Source organism: Cervus elaphus, chromosome 19, assembly GCF_910594005.1.
Source record: "Cervus elaphus chromosome 19, mCerEla1.1, whole genome shotgun sequence".
Classification (NCBI taxonomy): Eukaryota; Metazoa; Chordata; class Mammalia; order Artiodactyla; family Cervidae; genus Cervus; species Cervus elaphus.
Window position 1 is genome coordinate 47,511,295 of NC_057833.1, and position 19,978 is coordinate 47,531,272.

Consider the following 19,978-nt stretch of genomic DNA (forward strand, 5'->3'; position numbering starts at 1 on the left):
AAGATGTTCTGCTCTTAGAAGGCATTCTTGCTGAAGAAATTCAGAGAAAGGAAGTACTAGTAAAGGCTGCAGCAATTGGGAAAGTTTCACAAAAGCGGTTAGATTTCAATTCATCTTCAAAGGGAGAGGAAAGAGCATTTCTGACAGGGGAGCCCTATCACCAGTGACCCCTGAACGCAGGAGCCTGTATTGGGATGACGCTGAGGAAACAGACTCACCCCGAAACACACATCTCTTCCATGAGGTGGTGTATGTCATGGGAAGGTATCCTGTCGGTCTCCACATCTATCACAACTTATCAAGTGCCATCAACAACACTGGAGGCAAAGTGACACTGATTTTGTTATTTCAGGTTATTGACCTGTTCAGGAACCTGAAGGGCAACAGAGCTGCATAACCCAGGCAGAGTGGGCATCACTGTCAAGGGAATGAGCATATTTGCTCCTAAGGCCCAGGAGAGTTAATTCCACTTCTTCTTTCTGTGGAAAAAGCCACCCACCCCTGTAGGGTTTGGCAAGAGCTGACCTGAGGAAGAAGATTTGCTCAATAGGAAATGAGCTATGATGGTGAAATGAGGAAGCTTCAACTTGTTGGTTTTGAATTACAAAAAGAAAAGAATGAGTAAAAAAGGAACATAATAATGGAGAATTGAAAACAAACCAAATATCCATCAGGAAGCCATAGGTTAAGTGAACTGTGGAGTGTCCAAGCTGTGGCACATTGGGAAGCCCATAGGAACAAGGAGGTAGACTAGGGATCTGGAAATAACTCCAAGCTGCACAGTTAAGGGAGAAAAACCAGTTGCCAAGTATATTATATTCCCATGACTTTTTAAAAAATCTGTTAAAAACTCTTAAAGGATCATCACACATTAACTTTAACCGTTGCCTATGGAGAGGGAACTGAAGTTTGAGAATTGTTGTTTAGTCGCTAAGTTATTTCCAGAGGAGCTTAAGTGAGATTTTTTTTTAGCTTTTAAAAATAAATATCTGAATGGTTTGACTTTTTACATGTAATTTTAAATTTTACTTTGATTCTTTGGCCATGCTGTGTGGCCCTCAGCAGTGAGAATATGGAGTCCCAACCACTGAACCACCAGGGAATTCCCATGTTCTAAGTGTTTTAGACCTATTAACTTATTTAATCATCCCAATAAGCCTATTCTATAGATAGGGTTAGTGAGGCACAGAGCAGTTAAATAGCCTACCCAAGGACACCCAGGCAATACATGGGAGAGCTAGGATTTGAACTTAGGTCACCTGGCTACAGAATTTGTGCATTAAACCACCTCACTAGTCTGCCTCTCAATGGACCATGTTGGGCCATTGGATGATAACCATAACTGTAAAATGATCCCAGTTTAAAAAACAAACCATACACATAGGAAAAAAAAATGGAATTTAAGTCTCTAAAGTTATCCTTTGAACACTGATCCAAAGATTCACTCTGAATTTCCAGCTCAGATGGGATAATTCAAGTATGAATTAAGTGATTTCAGAAAGGAAAGCCTTGCCTCTCCCTCTACCCCAAACTGCTGGTTAATATTTCTTAAACAAGGACAAAATGTTTTTACTACCCTATTTGGTTTAACATGCAAATATCTCTGGACAAGGTATAACTATCTTGGATTTAATTGTCCAGATCTCTGAGTTAATAATAAATAAGGTGTAAACCGCCCAATTATTAAGCTATGAAATTAAAAGACGCTTGCTTCTTGGAAGGAAAGTTTTGACCAACCTAGATCACATATTAAAAAGCAGAGACATTACTTTGCCATCAAAGGTCCATCTAGTCAAGGCTATGGTTTTTCCACTAGTCATGTATGGATGTGAGAGTTGGACTATAAAGAAAGCTGAGCGCTGAAGAATTGATGCTTTTGAACTGTGATGTTGGAGAAGACTCTTGAGAGTCCCTTGAACTGCAAGGAGATCCAACCAGTCCATCCTGGAGGAGATCGGTCCTGGGTGTTCATTGGAGGGACTGATGTTGAAGCTGAAACTCCAGTACTTTGGCCACCTGATGCGGAGAGCTGAGTCATTTGAAAAGACCCTGATGCTGGGAAAGATTGAGGGCAGGAGGAGAAGGGGATGTCAGAGGATGAGATGGTTGGATGGCATCACCGACACAATGAACATGGATTTGGGTGGACTCCGAGAGTTGGTGATGGACAGGGAGGCCTGGTGTGCTGCGGTTCATGGGGTCGCAAAGAATCAGACATGACTGAGTGACTAAACTGAACTGACTGAAACTGTCCAAAGATGGACACAATAAAGGATAAAAATGGTAGAGACCTCCTAGATGCTGAAGAGATCGAGAAGAGATAGAAAGAAACACGGAAGAACTGTATAAAAAGGATCTTAAGGAACTAGATTACTATGATGGTGTGGTTAGTCACGCAGAGCCAGACATTCTGGAGTGTAAAGTCAAGTGGGCCTTAGGAAGCCAGCAAATGCAATGAAATTCCAGCAGAATTATTCAAATCCCTAAAGAAGGATGCCATCAAAGTTTTACATTCATTATGTCTGCAAATCTGGAAGACTCAGCAGTGGCAACAGAACTGGAAAAGGTCAATCTTCATCCCAATTCCCAAGAATTGTTCAAACCAAAGAATGTTCAAACCATCAGACAATTGCACTCATCTCCCAAGCTAGTAAGGTCATGCTTAAAATCTTGCATGCTAGGCTTCAGCATTATGTGAACCAAGAACCTCCAGATGTCCAAGCTGGATTTAGAAAAGGAAGAGGAACTAGAGATCAAATTGCCAACATTCACTGGGTTATAGAGAAAACAAGGGAATTTCAGAAAAACATCTATCTCCATTTTATCGATTACACTAAAGCCTTTGACAGTGTGGATTATGACAAACTGTGGAAAGCTCTTGAAGAAATGGGAATACCCATCTTACCTGCCTTCTGAGAAACCTGTATGCCAGTCAAGAGGAAACAGAACTCTGTATGGAATGACTGATTGGTTCAAGATTGGGAAAGGAGTACGACGGGGCTATCTGCTGTCGCCCTGTTTGTTTAACTTATACGCTGAGCACATCATGAGAAATGCCGGGCTGGATGAGTTACAAGCCAGAATCAAGACAGGAGGGACAAAAAACAACAACCCCAGATATACGGATGGTACCACTCTAATGGCGGAAAGTGAAGAGGAACTAAAGAGCCTCTTGATGAGGGTGAAGGAGGAAAGTGAAAGGAGAGGCTTAAGGCTAAATATTTAAAAAAGTAAGATCATGGCATCCAGCCCATTACTGCAAGGCAAATAGAAGGATCAAAGGTGGAAGTAGTGACAGATTTCCTCTTCTTGGGCTCCAAAAGCACTGTGGATGATGACCGTAGCCATGAGTTCAGAAAACAATTACTTCTTGGCAGGAAAGCAATGACAAACTTAGATAATGTACTGAAAAGCAGCGACATTACTCTGCTGACAAAGGTCTGTATAGTCAAGGCTATGGTCTTCCTAGTGGTCACATACTGTTGTGAGAGCTTGATCATAAAGAAGGCAGTATGCCTTCGAACTGGGTGCTGGAGAAGACTCCTGAAAGTCCCTAGGACACCAAGGAGATCAAACCAGTTGTTTTTAAGGGAGATCAACACTGAATATTCACCAGAAGGACTGATGCTGAAGCTGAAGCTCCAGTATTTTTGGTAATCTGATGCATGCAGAAGACTCATTGGAAAAGTTCCTGATGCTGGGAAAGATTGAGGGCAGAAGGAGAAGAGGGCATCAGAGGATGGGATGGCTGGACGGCATCATCGATGCAATGAACATGAACTTGGGCAAACTCCGGGCGATGGTGAAGGACAGGGAGGCCTGGAGTGCTGCAGTCCATGGGGCTGCAAAGAGTCAGACATGACTGGGTGACTGAACAACAACAACAACAAGGTATAAATAGCAATTATACACAAATAGTAGCTTGTGACAGGGAAAAGGAAAAATGCAGGAAGGAGACTGCTTGAGAGCACCATAGCGTTCTTATGGGGAAAGCCAGAGGTGGCAGGTTATAAACTAGCTATGAATGACATCACTTTACAGTGGTACAGGTCTTACCTTTTATAAGCACTTGCACATGTATTTTACACATTCGAATCTTTGTAGAGCTAGGGAAGATAGACATACTTATTTTACAGATAAGGAAATCAAGTCTCTAGAAGACTGTGGCTTGGTTACTTACCAATTTGGAGCTGGAACCCAAAACTCACAATTCTCCTTCCAGGACTCTTGAATCACATCCAAATATTGATGCCTCAGCTATATCACAACCTTACTCAGAGACAGGCTGGAGCCAGCATCAGTGAACAAGTGTAGCAAACGAAAGATCTAGATATTAAGGGTAGCAACTGGTGCCGGCCAGGATCCACTGAGGGGTGTCCAGGTGGGAAGACAGAGCAGGAACCCTGGTCAACCAAGAGACAATGTGAGTGTGCCCAGTCACAAGCTGGAGGAAAGCCCAGGGACTAGCCCAAGTCAGCTGAGGAGCAGGATGAGTTGACTCTGGCATCGATCTGCCAGGACTTTGCTCCCACTGCACCCCCATTTCTAGGATCTTCCTCCAATGCTTTTCACTTCCTTCTTTTCTTCCCTCTCCCACTCCAATTCCCAATTCATATTGCTAACAGTTGTGAAAAGTTGGAAAATGCAAGATATTTTTTAAAAAAGAAATTTGTTTTTTCAATGGAGTAGGAGTAATAATCCTATTCCTTTGGGTTCCAATTACAAGTCCTACTAATTATTTGAGCTTCTTTCCCTTTTATAATTAAGATGGGTAAAGCTCCATAAATCAATTACTTCACTTCTTAATTAAATCCAATTAATCTATTTAGTGCTTCATTCAATCTTCAATTATTTTCATATCTTCTCTACCTGCTAGTACCAGAAGTTTTGATATTTAAATGACCTCCAGCTGGATTTTGTATATCTCCCACAGCTCTGACTCTGTGGTCACATCTCCTAAAAAGGCCATTCTAAAGACACAAGACATTATGGATATGCCCCCAAATCCTTGTGATCTGGAGGAGAAGGAAAAGTACAAATAAATATAAATATACTACGGTCTCTCCAGGGTAATTGGATGACTTCTGAAACTTCCTGCAGTGTGTGTTTGTACTAATCGCAATATAAAGAGGGGAAAGGCACTGAGGAGGCGAGAAAATTAGCAATTAAAAAGCTTCCATATATTACCAGGATGACATCTCATGATTTTTGTTTTAGTTTCCACATTTAATTTTTGTCCTTACCACATCCCACAGAGTTCTAAAGATCGCCACCAGGGGGCAGGAGTGTGCTAATGTCAGATGTTTGAATCTGCTGGCTTAGGTTTCCTTGCACAGAATTTCCTTGGGAAAGAATTAGTGTTAAATGAAGGCACAGAGAAGTAAAAGGTAGGCAACTTAGCATTACATGCGTGGCAGAAGTAGGATTTGAACATTGATTTTGGTAATCCATCCTGTAGGCTCTAAGAAGTCACTGCTCACCTGAGTTTGTGGCTTCAATATCCACATTTCCCCCCACAGGTTTACAACCCCTTTTTATTAAAGGCAATAAATTAAGAAGAGTTTAAACAATGTTACTTATTGTAACTGCTTCTTTTCTTCCTATTTTTCTCTCACTTATTCCTAATTTTTGTCATTCACAATCCTTTCATCCCTGGGTCTAATGGCAAATAGAGAGCTTTGTTCCCTTTTGCCAACTTTGACATTTACGTTCCTCAATTAAGAAATCACTTTCGTGACAGCTTCTGTTCTGTTGTCTGTCATTTACTTTAAAGGCTTCAGCAGAACCACAGTAATATAAACATGTGTTAAGTACACTGGATTTACAAGCCTGGGATGGCCAGATGTCCAAATCAGGAATGTTCTCTCCAGGGGGGCTGGGCAAAGCCTCTTATGAAATACTTCCCATGGTCCAGTTCACACCAGAGGCTTCGTTAACTAGCATAATGGATGTTACACATGTTTGCCTAGTGACACAAGTAGTCACCCAAGAGGTGTGGATTCTCTGAAAACATTGAAGAGCATCCTTGCTGTTGCACTCTCAGGGTCATAGGCAGGTGGCCCAAACCCTATAGAATGGAGTTCTGGGCTTGTCTCTTAAATGGTTCTGTAATCTACCCACTGACTCAGAAGAGTCTTGGCCCTTTGAGTTTGACGAGTTGGCAGTTGAACACTCATAGGAGACTCATTTCATTTGTTTCAAGTGAAATGGAGTTCTTAAAGGACAGTGACCTGGGGGATCATGAAGTGCACAGAAAAAGCTTAAAGATGGGTTTCTAAGCCTTCCTGATAATAACCATTATGTGTGCGTGGCCAAGTTTGGGCTGAGACTTGCTTTCATGGTCGTGGCAATGGTCTCAGGAGAACTACGGACCTCATCTGTTTTCTACCAAACAGACCCTCATAATTATAAACAGCCTGATTGCCTTAGGTTGGTTAACTATGTTTTGCTTACACCGTGCTTTGGAGGAAAACCCCTCAGCAAATATATCTGCATCTCTTTCCTTCTTGCATGAGGGAAAAGTACATTGCTTCTCCACATGTTCCCCACTCACTGGAGGAAACATCTTTCCTTCCTTTCTATTATTCATAGGACTGTTTCCTACAGCTCCATTTTTTGTTTGTTTATTTGTTTGTTTTAAAAGTTTCTCACAGGCAGTAGCATGTGTGTTAATTAATAAGCCCCTTGGCAAGTTTTTCCTAAACTAGGTTGTAACACTGGCAATTCACTTTTTGAAAAAATGTTTCTATCAATGTTTGAAGCAATAGTTTTTTGTATTATATAAAATATTATAAAAGGTAGAATTAAAAAGAAAATAAATGTATTTAGTCCTTACAGGGTGACTATTTTTACACTTTTCTTTCTTGGTAAGGTGATGTCTGTGGATTCTAAGGAAGTCCTGAAGAGTCAACTCAGAAATTAGGACACCACCCCCTCAACATGTGTCTCCACACTCACTGCTTTGCCCCACAGTTTCGTTAACTGTCGTCTACATTGTTATTGTTGTCTGGATTGGCTACTGTTGTTGTTCTATTATTTTGTGGAAAAGTAGCAAAGTGCATCAATTTAAAATGTACAGTGGGGAATTCCCTGGTGGTCCAGCAGCTAAGACTGTACTCCCAACACAGGGGGCACAGGTTTGATCCCTGGTCAGGGAACTACATGGCATGGCCAAAAAAAACTTTTTTAAATATACAGTTCAATGGACATTTACATATGTATGCATCCAGGTAACACCACCAAGAAGGCAGTATGCTACATCTCTGGTACCCCAGAAGGCTCCTTCTCTTATGTGCCTTCCTTGACAATACCCAATCCCCAGAAGTTACAACCACTCTGACTTCTGCTGCCATAGAGTGTTTTTATCTTGTTTCAAATATAATTGAATCAAACAGTATGTACTCTTTAGCATGTAGTTTCTTTGCTCAACAAAGGGCAGTGAAATTAGTCCACTGTGGCATGTAATAGCAATTGACTCATATTTTTGTATGGTATTTATGAACGTATCACACTTTGGTAATCCAGCCCTCTGAAGTTGTTGCTAGTGTTCAGCTATTGTGAATAAAACTGCTAGAAATGTTCTTGCACGTGTCCTCTGGTGGACTCGTTTTCCTTGGAGACAGAAAGTACTCACACCCTTTCACATCCAAGTCGTTTCCCCTTGTTAAAACTAAGAAACCAACATTGATACGTTACTATCAAACTTCAGATTCACTTCTTACCAGATTTCTTTCATTAATTAATGACCTTTGTTTCAGTATCTGTCCTAGGATACTATATTGCGTTTAGTTATTAGTTTCTTAGTCTTTCCTTGTTTTTCATGACCTTGACAGTTTTGAGGAGTACTGGTCAAGTATTTTGTAGAAAGTCCCTCAAGTTTGGTTTGTTTGTTTGTTTGTTTTCTTATGATTAGACTGAGATGATGGGTTCTTGAAACGAATACCACGAGGCAATGTACCCATCTCATCACATCATATCAGGAGTGCATAATATTCACATGACATCTCTGGTGATGTTAACTTTGATTGCCTGGTTAAAGTAATATCTGCAGGGTCTCTGCATTGTAAAACTGCTCTTTCCCCCTCATACTCAACTCCTTGGAAGCTAGTCACTAAGTCCAGCCTGTGCCCAAAAGCAAGGGTAATGGGAGGAGGCTAAGCCTCACCTCCCAGAGTGGGGAGCGTCTACAGGCATTATTTGGACTTCTGCATTTGTCTCTTTTCCCTTATTTACTTATTTAACCATTTCTTTATATTGGTGTGGACAGATACAGAACAAAACAGGGAATGATAAAAAGAATGAAATAATGCCATTTGCAGCAAGATGGATGGGCCTAAAGAGTGTCATACTAAGTGAATTAAGTCAGATAGAGAAGGAGGAATAGTATGTGACACCCCTTATAAGTGGGATCTAAAAAGAAATGATACAAATGAACTTACTTAAAAAACAGAAACAGACTCACAGACTTTGAGAATGAGCTTCCGGTTGCTGGGGGGAGTCATGGGGTAAAGGGAAAGTTAGGGAGTTTGGGATGGACGTGTACACCTTGCTGTAACCAACATGGACCTACCTTACAGCACACAGAACGCCGCTGCTCTGTGTTATGTGGCAGCCTGGATGGGAGGGAAGGTTGGGGGAGAATGGATACACGTATTTGTATGACTGAGTCCCTTTGCTGTTCACCTGTAACTATTACAAGATTGTTTGTTAATCGACTATAACACAATACAATAAAAAAGGTTTTTTAAAAATGAAAAACAAAAAAAGAATGGATTTGAAAGTAAACAGCAGCTGACTGGCCCTAGAGCTCAAGCCAATATTGCTTAACTTGATCTCTAGTTTCTCTGAGATTCTGAGGCTCAAAGCCTGAATTGAAGTGGGTTTTATGTTAATTAATTAATTTGGCTTCACTGGGTCTTAGTTGTGGCACGTGGGATCTTTGATCTTTGTTGTGGCATGAGAACTCTTTTGCGGCATGTGGGATCTAGTTCCCTGACCAAGGATCGAACCTGGGCCTCCTGTATTGTGAGTGTGGAGTCTGAGGCACAGGACCGCCAGGGAAGTCCTCTGAAGTGTCTTTTGGATTACTGGATCTGTGATGGATTGATGTTCTGTGTCACCCAGCTTTGAGATGACGAATAGGAAGGGCCACTGTGTAGATTTGTACCATGTGACAAATGCATGGTTGACACAGGAACAGAAACTGCTCTCCCGGGAGCACATTAAATTAAGAAAGCTGAAGACACAGAAAAGAGCTTCTATTACACATGTGCCACACTCTCTCATAAATGCCCCGAAGAGCGCGGAGTACCTCAGCCCTATTTTAATCAGAGTAGTTCAGTACTCAGCTTTCCAGTATACTGAGGCGAGTCAGAAACAGTGGAGAGTCTGGGAAATGGAAAAGAAGAAGAGTAATTGCAAGAGAAACCAAGGAGAAGAAAAACAGCTTTATCTGTATTCCCGGTGACTTCCCTGGTAGCTCAGATGGTAAAGCATCTGTCTGGAGTCCTAGGTTTGATCCCTGGGTCAGGTAGATTTCCTTGGAGAAGGGAATGGCTACCCTCTCCAGTATTCTTGCGCGGAGAATTCCATGGACAGAGAAGCCTGGCGGGCTACAGTCCATGGGGTCGCAAAGAATCAGACACAACTGACACTTTACAGGGACAAGTAGTGCCTGGTACATGGAAGGGGTTCAGTAAATATTTGCTGAATGAATGAATGTCTTAGGGCTGTGGGCTTGTTCTCTCATCATAGAACATTGGAGGACATGGAACAAAAAGTAAGGTGTTTCTGTGCATTTGGGCTTGAAATAAGCTCCAAGCAACTGAGTAAATGTTCTTAAAAGTTAACAAACTGAAAGGTCTACAATGTTGAAATCATAGGGAAGACTCTGAGCTGTAATTCACTGATTAGGACATCAGATTTGAGGATGTAGGGTTGGGATGATGCAGCTGGTTTTTTTTAAGCTCTAGTTGACTGATACCAAGAAACCCGTGGGCAGTTCACCAGCAAAGCACTCTCTGTCATGCTCAGTAACTTCTAACCTTCCCCTTGCCCTGTCCTTCTGTAACTGTCGGTCGGTTTGTGGCAGAGGGGAATTCCAGCCCATTTTAGGGGCATTAAGAGGGAGGTTCCTGACTTCTATCCCTTAGGTGCATCCTGGGACTCTGATGAAAATGGTAGATCTGAAATACACCAGTCTCAGAGGGTTACTGGCTCAAGAATGGATATGAGCTGGCTAAAACCTTTGCAGACAACAGACAAAAAGATCCATGTATGTGTTCTCACAAATCTGGAAGCTCACAGTTATACACAACAGGATCAGGGTGATTCATTATCATCTTTGGGCTATCAGCAAACCAGGTACCTCCATGTTGCTCTGTTTCTTAACAAGGCTGACCCCTCCCCTATTCTTTAGAATTTTATCAATTAATATTTCATTTATAAATATTTATAATACCTGCCTACTTCACCCAGAATGATGAACAGAAAGCTCCTGAGAATCATGAAATGCTAGATTTGCAAGTCACTGAAGAAATTATCTAGTTCAGCCTCCTTAGTTTGTTGGTGGGGAAGGTGAAATCCAAGAGGGAAATGTGTGCCTTAAGGGTGAGCATCCAATTAGAAATCAAGTATAATCTCCTGGTTTAAGGCTCTCTGTTACTCCAATGCTGCTGTTCTACCTTGGGCAACCTCAGAGTACATTTTATAACCAGACCTAAGACTGTCCTACCTTCCTACCTAACAAAGCTCAGGAACTGACAGTGGAAAGATTTATCATCAAATGGTAGTTTTGTTTTTTTTTTAATCTATGCAGAAAAGAGCATCTTGGGATTGGGAAAAAGCAGATGGCCCATGAAAGATAGAAATTGTTAGCCAATGAGGACTCAAAGGATGAGGACCAGTCAACCGACACTCCCTCATTTGATACAAGCCTCCAAAGGAAGCTCTCCTCAGTTACCTCAAAGAAGGTGCTGAGCACTGCCATCTGGCACCAGAAATTAAGCAGAATCTCGACTTTAATATTGAAACCAAGTCATATGAGAACCTACTAGTTTCTGCTAGCAACTCAAACTTAAATTGTCCTCTGAAAATGAACAAACCTCACGGACATGAAAGTTCAGACAGCAGTTAAGTCTTAACAAACAAGCCATGCACCATCTTGGTTACCATGCAACAGGATCATAACTTCTTAAATGATTCAGTGATTAGAACTATGAACAAAATACAAAAAAACACAGTAAGTTCAACATTTTGGAAGGGCACAGAGAATTCCATTTGTGAGGCAAAGAATCCACGTTGGAAAACTAAGCCCCCCAAAGGAAGTAAAATTTGGTTATGAACTCACAAAAATACATCCAAGAAAAGCACCTGAAAATGAAAGAAATGGAGAAGAAGGATGAGTAGGTGCAAACTGGAGAGAAAAAGATTAAATAAATCAGGAAGGGAAGAGGTGATAAATTCAGACAACCAGAATTCAGTGCCAGCCACCAGAGGCTGAGCTTCTCACATAATTAAAGAAGTATCAGTCATAGTCTTCCTTTGAAGCCTGAGAAGCAAATTGTACCTATTTACGAGATCTTAAATGCCAAAAGGGGGAGAGTACTCAAGTTAACAGCTATCGAAAAGAAAAAAAAAAAAAAACTACAACTGTTCCAAAAGTTTTCACCAATGGTCTAAATAAACTAAAAGAGTTCAAGGAAAGATGTTCCGCCTCTGGAAAGAGGGAGAGCTAAAATACCGAGAGAAAATTCAATAGTTGTGGAAACCCCTCTCCAACTTGAAAGCCTCAGGAAAATTACCTGTAGCCAAAAGTAAATAAAGCACATTTTTTAATAGATTTTCATTCTCTTCACAACACAGGATTATATTGCAGGGACTGACTTCGTAAGGGCCAATTTTTTTTGAATAGTATTTTTTGAAACATGTTGACCCAGTTCATTTATTTATTTTTATTTATTTATTTATTTATTTTTTGGCTGCAGGACATGTGGGACCCCAGTTTCTTAACCAGGGATTGAATTCATATTGGAAGCACGGTGTCTCTCTCTTTTTTTTTTTTTTAATTATTTGGGGCTATGCTGGATTCTTGTCGCTGCTCAGACTTCTTTCTAGTTGGGACGAGTGGGGGCTACTCTCTAGTTGCAGTGAGGGCTTCTCATTACTGTGGCTTCTCTTGTTGCAGAGCATGGGCTCTAGGGTATGTGTACTCAGTATTTGTGGCTCCCAGGCTCAATAGTTGTGGCCCACAGGCTTCTGTTGCTTATGTTGCTCCGAGGCATGTGGGATCTTCTCGCATCAGGGATCCAACCCATATTTCTTGCACTGAGAGGTGGATTCTTTACCACTAAGCCATCAGGGAAGCCTAGCACAGTGTCTAACTGCTGGACCACCAGAGAAGTCCCCCAGTTTCTTCTTTGTAAATACATTCTTTATGCAAACAGTTCTTCCATCACAGAATGCAATTATTTTTACAAATTCAAATATTTCATTCTTCCTCTTTTAATCTTTTTTTCTGTAATTAATTTGCTCTATTGACAATATTTCCACTTAACTTTCTTATACTTTTGTACATTTTGAATTTTTGATGTCATACTAAGCTTTTTTTTTCAAATTCCTTTAATATTTACAAAATTGTGATATCTCATTCTTTTTCCATTTTTGGACTCTCTTTTTTTCCTATGTGTAGTTTCTTTATTCATTTATCCCCACATACCTATTCAAATGGCATTAAAGCTCATGTGAAACTGGAACTCAGGTAAAGACTTATGTCTCTTTGCCTTATCTTGGGTAATTAGTTTCTCTAGACTCATTACACAGATGATTTTCAAAACTACAATAAGGTGTTACCTCTCACTGGTCAGAATGGCCATCATCAGAAAGTTTACAAATAATTAATGCTGGAGAGAGCGTGGAGTATAGGGAACTGACCTATACTGCTGGTGGGAATGTAAATTGGTACAGCCTCTATGGAAAACAGTATGGAGGTTCCTTAAAAAACTAAAACTAGAATTACCATATGATCCAGCTATCCCTCTCCTGGGAAAATATCTGGACAAACCTATAATTCAAAAAGATACATTCATCCCAATGTTCAGTGAGGCACTGTCTACAATAGCTAAGACATGGAAACAACCTAAATGTTCATCGAGAGATGAATGAAGATGTGGTATATATATGCAATGGAATATTACTCACATAAAAAGAGTGAAATAATGCCATTTGCAACCTCATGTGTGGAGATGATCAAACTGAGTGAAATAAGTCATACAAAGACAAATATCATATAATATCACTTATATCATATGGATCTAAAAAATTATACAAATGAATTTAATTTACAAAACAGAAACAGACTCACAGACTTAGAAAACAAATTTATGGTTACCGAAGGGAAAAGTAGAGGGGGAGGGATAAACGAGGAGGTTGGGATTAACATATGCATACTACTACATGTAGTAGATAATCAACAAGGGTCTACTGTACAGCACAAGGAACTCTACTCAATATTCTGTAATAACCTATATGGGAAAAGAATCTAAAAAAGAATAGATATATGTATACATATAACTGAATCACTTTGGTGCACACCTGAAACTAACACAATATTGTAAATCAACTATACTCCAATATAAAATTTTAAAAATTTTAATAAATAAATTGATTTTGCTCAATAATTTGTCATGCTTCATATGCTGCATTATATCTTCATTTTTATCCAAACCACATTATATTCAATCTCTTGTACATCATGATCACTTAAACTACAAATTCCCTTTTGAAATTTGTGCCATCTTCCTATTCATAATGAACACTTGTATTTGTTCTGATGAATGCTTTAGTAGAATTTGTAACCATTTTTGCAATTAATGACAGTTTTTATTTCAAAACTGAAAAAGAAAAGAAAGCTTAATTCAACCTGTCACAATGCTCCCCACTCCCAGTGGAGGCAGCTGACAGAGCTGGGCACATCGCCTTCTGCAAACTTACTGCACTAGTTTGTCATTTAATACATGTGTAAAGTTTTTTCTGATATATATCCCAAGAATATTTGATAGTCTTCCATAAAAATTGGTGAAGAACATAATTTAAAAGCCATTCGAACTTCTGGTAAAGAAAAATGAAGTAAGAAAACAATATCTTTAGAAACACAGCTGGATGTAGCAAAAAAGAAAGGAAGAAAGAACCTAGGATGATGCTTGCAACAAAGATGTCTGTGCCTCTTGACTTTGTCTCCACCTACCAGGTAGTCCATATTTGCCTGTTAAGAGAACTATAGGAAATGGAGTTGGGGATGCTAAACTTACTTTTCTTTCAAGGGGAGAAAGCATAGCCTGTTGGAAAAGTTAGAAAACTGGAGGGAGTTTCCCTTTCTAATCGACTGTTACGATCAAAGTGGAGTTTTTGTTGTTGTTATCTCTCTTTTGAAGGAAGGATGTACTCTGATGTGAAACACAGCAACAGAGGAAGATAATATTGTTAAAGAAATCTAGTTCAAGAAAGTTAGGGTTGGCTTGAAAAGTTTGAGAGAAGTTTCTTGCAGATTCTCAAAATCTTAGGAGAGGTGACAGATTGTAGTTTGACAAGTGTTTTCCACAGATCTCCTGAAAATATCATCTAAGAAGAAGGCATGGGGAAGGTACATGCCAAACCAAATTTAAAAGGGGATAAAATTGGCCTTTTGAAGAACAGAAGACAAAAGTTGGCCACTGAAAAGTAAGGCAAGGGTAGGCTGTTTTATTAAGTGGTAAGTTATGTGGTGATATAAATAAATATTTACATTGATTATGGTCCTATAAATAGATAAATATGTAAATATATGGCAGCCTGTTGGCACCACCTGTGTGTTTCACCCCAGCGACCAGGACGTTATTCAGCTAAATCTCATCTAGTATTTCATAGACAGTTAAGACCTCATAGTAGCAAAATAAATCAGAATTGATATTTAAATGATTCTTTCCAACCTTGTAAAACTTTGGAGGAGAGCCTCACGAATAGAAGGATTTTAAGGGCATTAGGCAAGGGTAAGTACATTACTCATGCTCTATTTTTGGGCTCCAAAATCACTGCAGATGGTGATTGCAGCCATGAAATTAAAAAATGTTTACTCCTTGGAAAGAAAGTTATGACCAACCTAGACAGCATATTAAAAAGCAGAGACATTACTTTGTCAACAAAGGTCCATCTAGTCAAGGTTATGGTTTTTCCAGTAGTCATGTATAGATGTGAGAGTTGGACTATAAAGAAAGCTGAGCGCTGAAGAATTGATGCTTTTGAATTATGGTGTTGGAGAAGACTCTTGAGAGTCCCTTGAACTGCAAGGAGATCCAACCAGTCCATCCTAAAGGAGATCAGCCCTGGGTGTTCATTGGAAGGACTGATGTTGAAGCTGAAACTCCAATACTTTGGCCACCTGATGGGGAGAGCTGACTCATTTGAAAAGACCCTGATGCTGAGGAAGAGTGAGGGCAGGAGGAGAAGGGGAGGACAGAGGATGAGATGGTTGGATGGCATCACCAACTCAATGGACATGAGTTTGGGTGGGCTGCAGGAGTTGGTGATGGACAGAGAGGTCTGGCGTACTTCGGTTCATGGGGTCACAAAGAGTTGGACACAACTGATCGACTGAACTGAACTGAACTGAAGTATGTTACTTTGGCAGTATCCCTCTGTACAGATTTCCTTATTCTTCCTTTTAAGATTTCCTTTGTCGTCTATTCTGTTTTTCTCAAAGATGTCCTTTTTCTGGGGAGAGATTATTTCCTGGATCCGGAATGACTTGAGAAGCAGCTGAGGATGTGACCTGACTGCAACATCTCAAGGAAAAAGTGACTTGTGTTCCCTCCCAGAGGCTGGCATTCCTGACCGACCCAGAGGAGCTCCCCACTCCCCTGCCCCCCTTTCCCCTTTTTCTTTATTTCTTACTTGCATTTTGCCGCACTGGTAAGACAACAGGAAGCACTGGGCTTCCTCCCAGGGCATTCAACTGAAGGGATGTGCTCACCACATTGATAACAGTAGCCGGAAAAGAAAGAAACACACCCACCCTCCAGAAAGCATGACCCTCCCCCTCACTCTCCTTTCCCCGCCTCATGTGGCTCCACTTCCCCTCGGAGCCTCACAGGCTCCATCAGGGCTGCACTATGGAGGCCACTCCAGTGTTCAAGCCAATTTTATCCCCATGAAAATTTGGTTTGGCCGTGTACCTTCCCTATGCTCACCTTTCCGGTAGTGTTTTTTTTGGAGCTCTGCGGCAAAGACAATCTTCAAACTGGCTTCTGCTAATGCCACTTCTCCAAAGATTTTGAAACTTCTTCTCTCGGTTTCAGAAACATGTGTGATACTGTTGTCTAAACTTATTAAGCATGAATCATTGCCGCACTGACTCAACTGGTATCAGTATTGCTATGCAGGTTCTTACATGAAAAGTCGTTTGTTGTGTTGCCCTTTATAAGCCAACATCCATGAAATAAGAAGCTGGGGGGTGGATTTTTAGTTACAAACTTAGTGTGTCCAGTGATGTGTTACATATCACTGAAGTTTGGAGTCTAGTTTCCATATTTTCCATATGAAGGGTTCTGAAGTTAGGGAGAGTGTGAGACTGAGTGCCCGAGGAATGACCACAGGACCAAGAAGACCCGAAAAGATGCTGAGAATGCTCATTGCACTCACATGATGATGGAACAATTGAAACAATAGCCATGGCTAGGATATGAGTGAAAGACACAAGCAGATCTTGGGAGCAGTCCCTGAAGACAGTTTTTAAGGAGCACTAAGAAGTATAATTGAGCGACTGGACTGAACTGAACTGAACTGAAGAAGTATAATTTGATCAGAGACTTCACCTGGAATGTGGAGTCTGTGCATTGCAGTCTTTACTGGGATTTAGCTGGCCCACTCCTGGTAGCTAACACTAAGACCAAGAATTGCCTGAGCTCTCAGATGTCCCGAGTGAATGGGTCCGTGTCTTAAGAATTCCTAAGTATCTAAGTGAGTACCATGTCCACTGATGTTTCACCTAATCTTTCTTCTCAGAGAAAATGCATCTATAGATGTTGGACTCTGCATTTGAAAAACTTGGTTATCCCAGAAACAGTCTCTGCCCTGGACCAGGTAGTTTCCCTGGTCAGTCCCCTCAGCCACCATGAATCTTGAAAATCATGGCGAAAACCAGAATCCTTTTGCATCTGCCTTTTGTCTTGATTGTTGAGAGGGAAGATGCTGCATGAGTGAAAGAGAAAGGAATTGAAAGAGATTCCTTTGTTGTAAATTACCTCCAAGCTGTCACCAAACCATGCTGCTGCCTTCAGAACAGCCTCAGAAGGATAGGTGACCTTCAACTACTCCGGACTTTCTCACCTCTGTACCGAATGAATCTTTCCACATTTGCCATTTTATCAGCAAACGTGCTATTCAGTAACCACTAGCTGCCTACTGATTGCTATTAAATGTCTCTGTGCTGTGCTGTGTTTAGTCGCTCAGTCATGCCCAACTCTTTGCAATCCTGTGGACTGTAGCCTGCCAGGCTTCTCTGTCCATGGGATTCTCCAGGCAAGAATACTGGAGCGGGTTACCATGCCCTCCTCCAGGGGATCTTTCTAAACCAGGGATCGAACCCAGGTCTCCTGCACTGAAGGCGGATTCTTTACCAGTTGAGCTACCAGAGAAGTCCAAAGTGTCTCTGAACTTCCCACAGCCTAGGGTTTTCCCAAATTAAATGAAATATTCCATATAAAGCACTTAGAACAAAATAAAGGCTTGGTAATTGTTGATGAGATGGAGTAGAAGACAAGGCTGGTTAGTGAAGAGTATTTTTTTCTTTTCCTTATAATACTTCCCCCCACCTATTGTCTGTTTCCTTTGGCCCCATGCCATCATATCCTCCACACTGTTTTAGAGAAGGTCTCCAAGGCAGGAGTCTTCTCCCAATTTGGGCTACATTTGAATATGCATGCTCAGTCGTGTCCTACTTTTTGCAACCCTATGGACTATAGCCCACCAGGCTCCTCTGTCCATGGGATTTCCCAGCAAGAATACTGGAGTAGGTTGCCATTTCTTCTTCCAGGGGATCTTCCCAATCCAGGGACTGAACTCACATCTCCTACATCTCCTGCATTGGCAGGCAGATTCTTTACCACTGAACCACCTGGGAATCCCACGTTTGAATGTACTACTTGTAATATGATGAGATGTGGCATCTGACTCATGTCCAGCCTCTTCCGATGTCTACTCATAATGAATTAGAGGTACAATCATCTCTGGAGGATTTGCCTTTATACTTCTGACTGCATTCTTAGCTGTCTGTGGTTCTCTGATACACCCAAGTACCAGAATTTCTTGGGCCCAGTATTACTGAATACCAGTGCACTCAGGGTCCCAGAAGGAACCAGATGGGTGAATGCAGTAATTGCATTCAAACAAGTATAACTCTAGAAGGATTTATAAAGGGACTGTTTACAAAAGGGTGGGAAGGGAAAGGCAAACCACAAGAGATAATGCAATTACACAGGGCTGGTAATGCCAGAGCTGTCCCCTGGTCCTAGGCCCAGAAAGGAGGAACCCATGATGTGATTGGCTCTGAGAACCCCAAGGCAGAGGTCTGTGTGGAAAGGACCACCTTGAGAGGTGGTAATTTACAACCTCTGGTCGCGAGTACAGCCAACTTGAGACAAATCCTGAGGAAGGAGTCAGGAGAAAGAACACTCTGACATCTCTTGCCTCTTTCTCTCTGATCTACCAAGGCTCCTTCTCAGCCAAAGACAATCAGATACGCCCTCGCAGAGGACAAGGGAGCCCACTGAGGTCTGCTCCCTGAGGCAGGATAGAGAAGTGTGGAGGATGATTCTGGAGGGAGCAATGGAAGAAACAGGGCATATTACAGAGATAAAAGTGGGCCATACATGTATCAAGAGTGACCAAAGATGATCAGTGGTATGAACCAAGGATTAGAGTTTATCCAATTTATTTCAACTGGGGTCCCTGAACAAAATCAGTGGACCCCCAAACAACTTGTTTTGGGCTTCTAGAAAAATCTTAAATTTGTTTTGTGACTGGATTTTCAAAATCTGAATTACTGTTACTTATATTAACAGTCCAAATTCTGACATTATTTGATTCTGAATACTCTCTTGTCTGAATATTCCAGCTTGTGGCATCTGGGGGTGGACTCCCATCTCCACCCACTGAGGAAACATCACTGGGTGCTCCGTCTGGCTATATGGGAGGCTTTAGGCAGACATCATGCTGGTCTCCCCATGTAACACTGGGGACAGGCTCTGTGGGTCCCACCTCTGGCATCCAGAGAGAGGATATCAGAGTGTACTCTTCTCCTGCAGGTGGGGCCAAGGGTGGGCAAAGCAGGACAAAGGTACAGAATTAGCTGGAGAAACAGCTCAGGACTGGAGGCAGAAATCCCCCTGCTCTTACCACTCTTATTTTTTTATTATTGGTGTATAATTGCTTTGAAATGTGTTTCTGATGTACAACAAAGTGAATCAGCTACAAGTATGTATCCTTCCTCTTGAGTTTCCCTCCCACCCCTACCCTCCCTTACCATTCTTCTTAACACAAGGAAAGAAAAGAAATTTGGAAAATAGCCTTTGGACCCTAGTGATGGACTAACAGACTAAGAAAAGTTTACAGCCTTCTGAAGTTCCTGCCACAGGCAGGGGTAGGGCTCTGCGCTAATGCCTTCTCAGTTTGCTATTCCACAAGGCTGGCCCCTGAGAACAGGTAGAGAGGGTGGTGAGCAGCATGGTGTGACTGGAGGGACTTCAAAAGGCCTGCTTGATCCCAAACTATCTCCCTTGCTGGCATGAGGGTCTGCCTGAAGTTTTCATCATTAGAGTCATCTCTTTATGCAAAGAATTTGCTTCAAGAAGTCCTCTGCTAAAATGCACACCCTGCTTAAAAGGGTGTGGAACACATCTGTCTTTCTCTTTGGTCTTCTCAAGATCTAACTTCCCTTCCTGTTCTGAGA

At 41.3% G+C, this 19,978-nt stretch overlaps 1 long non-coding RNA gene across 1 annotated transcript in view; it reads left to right on the forward strand.

Annotated features, from left to right (window-relative positions):
- Nucleotides 1–3,368: 3,368 nt before the first annotated feature.
- Nucleotides 3,369–19,978, forward strand: part of LOC122675783 — a 29,191-nt gene continuing 12,581 nt past the window's right edge. Inside the window, exons 1-2 of the long non-coding RNA XR_006335342.1 lie at nucleotides 3,369–3,510; nucleotides 6,893–6,895. This is a non-coding gene — a long non-coding RNA (uncharacterized LOC122675783). The remainder of the gene's footprint in view (nucleotides 3,511–6,892; nucleotides 6,896–19,978) is intronic.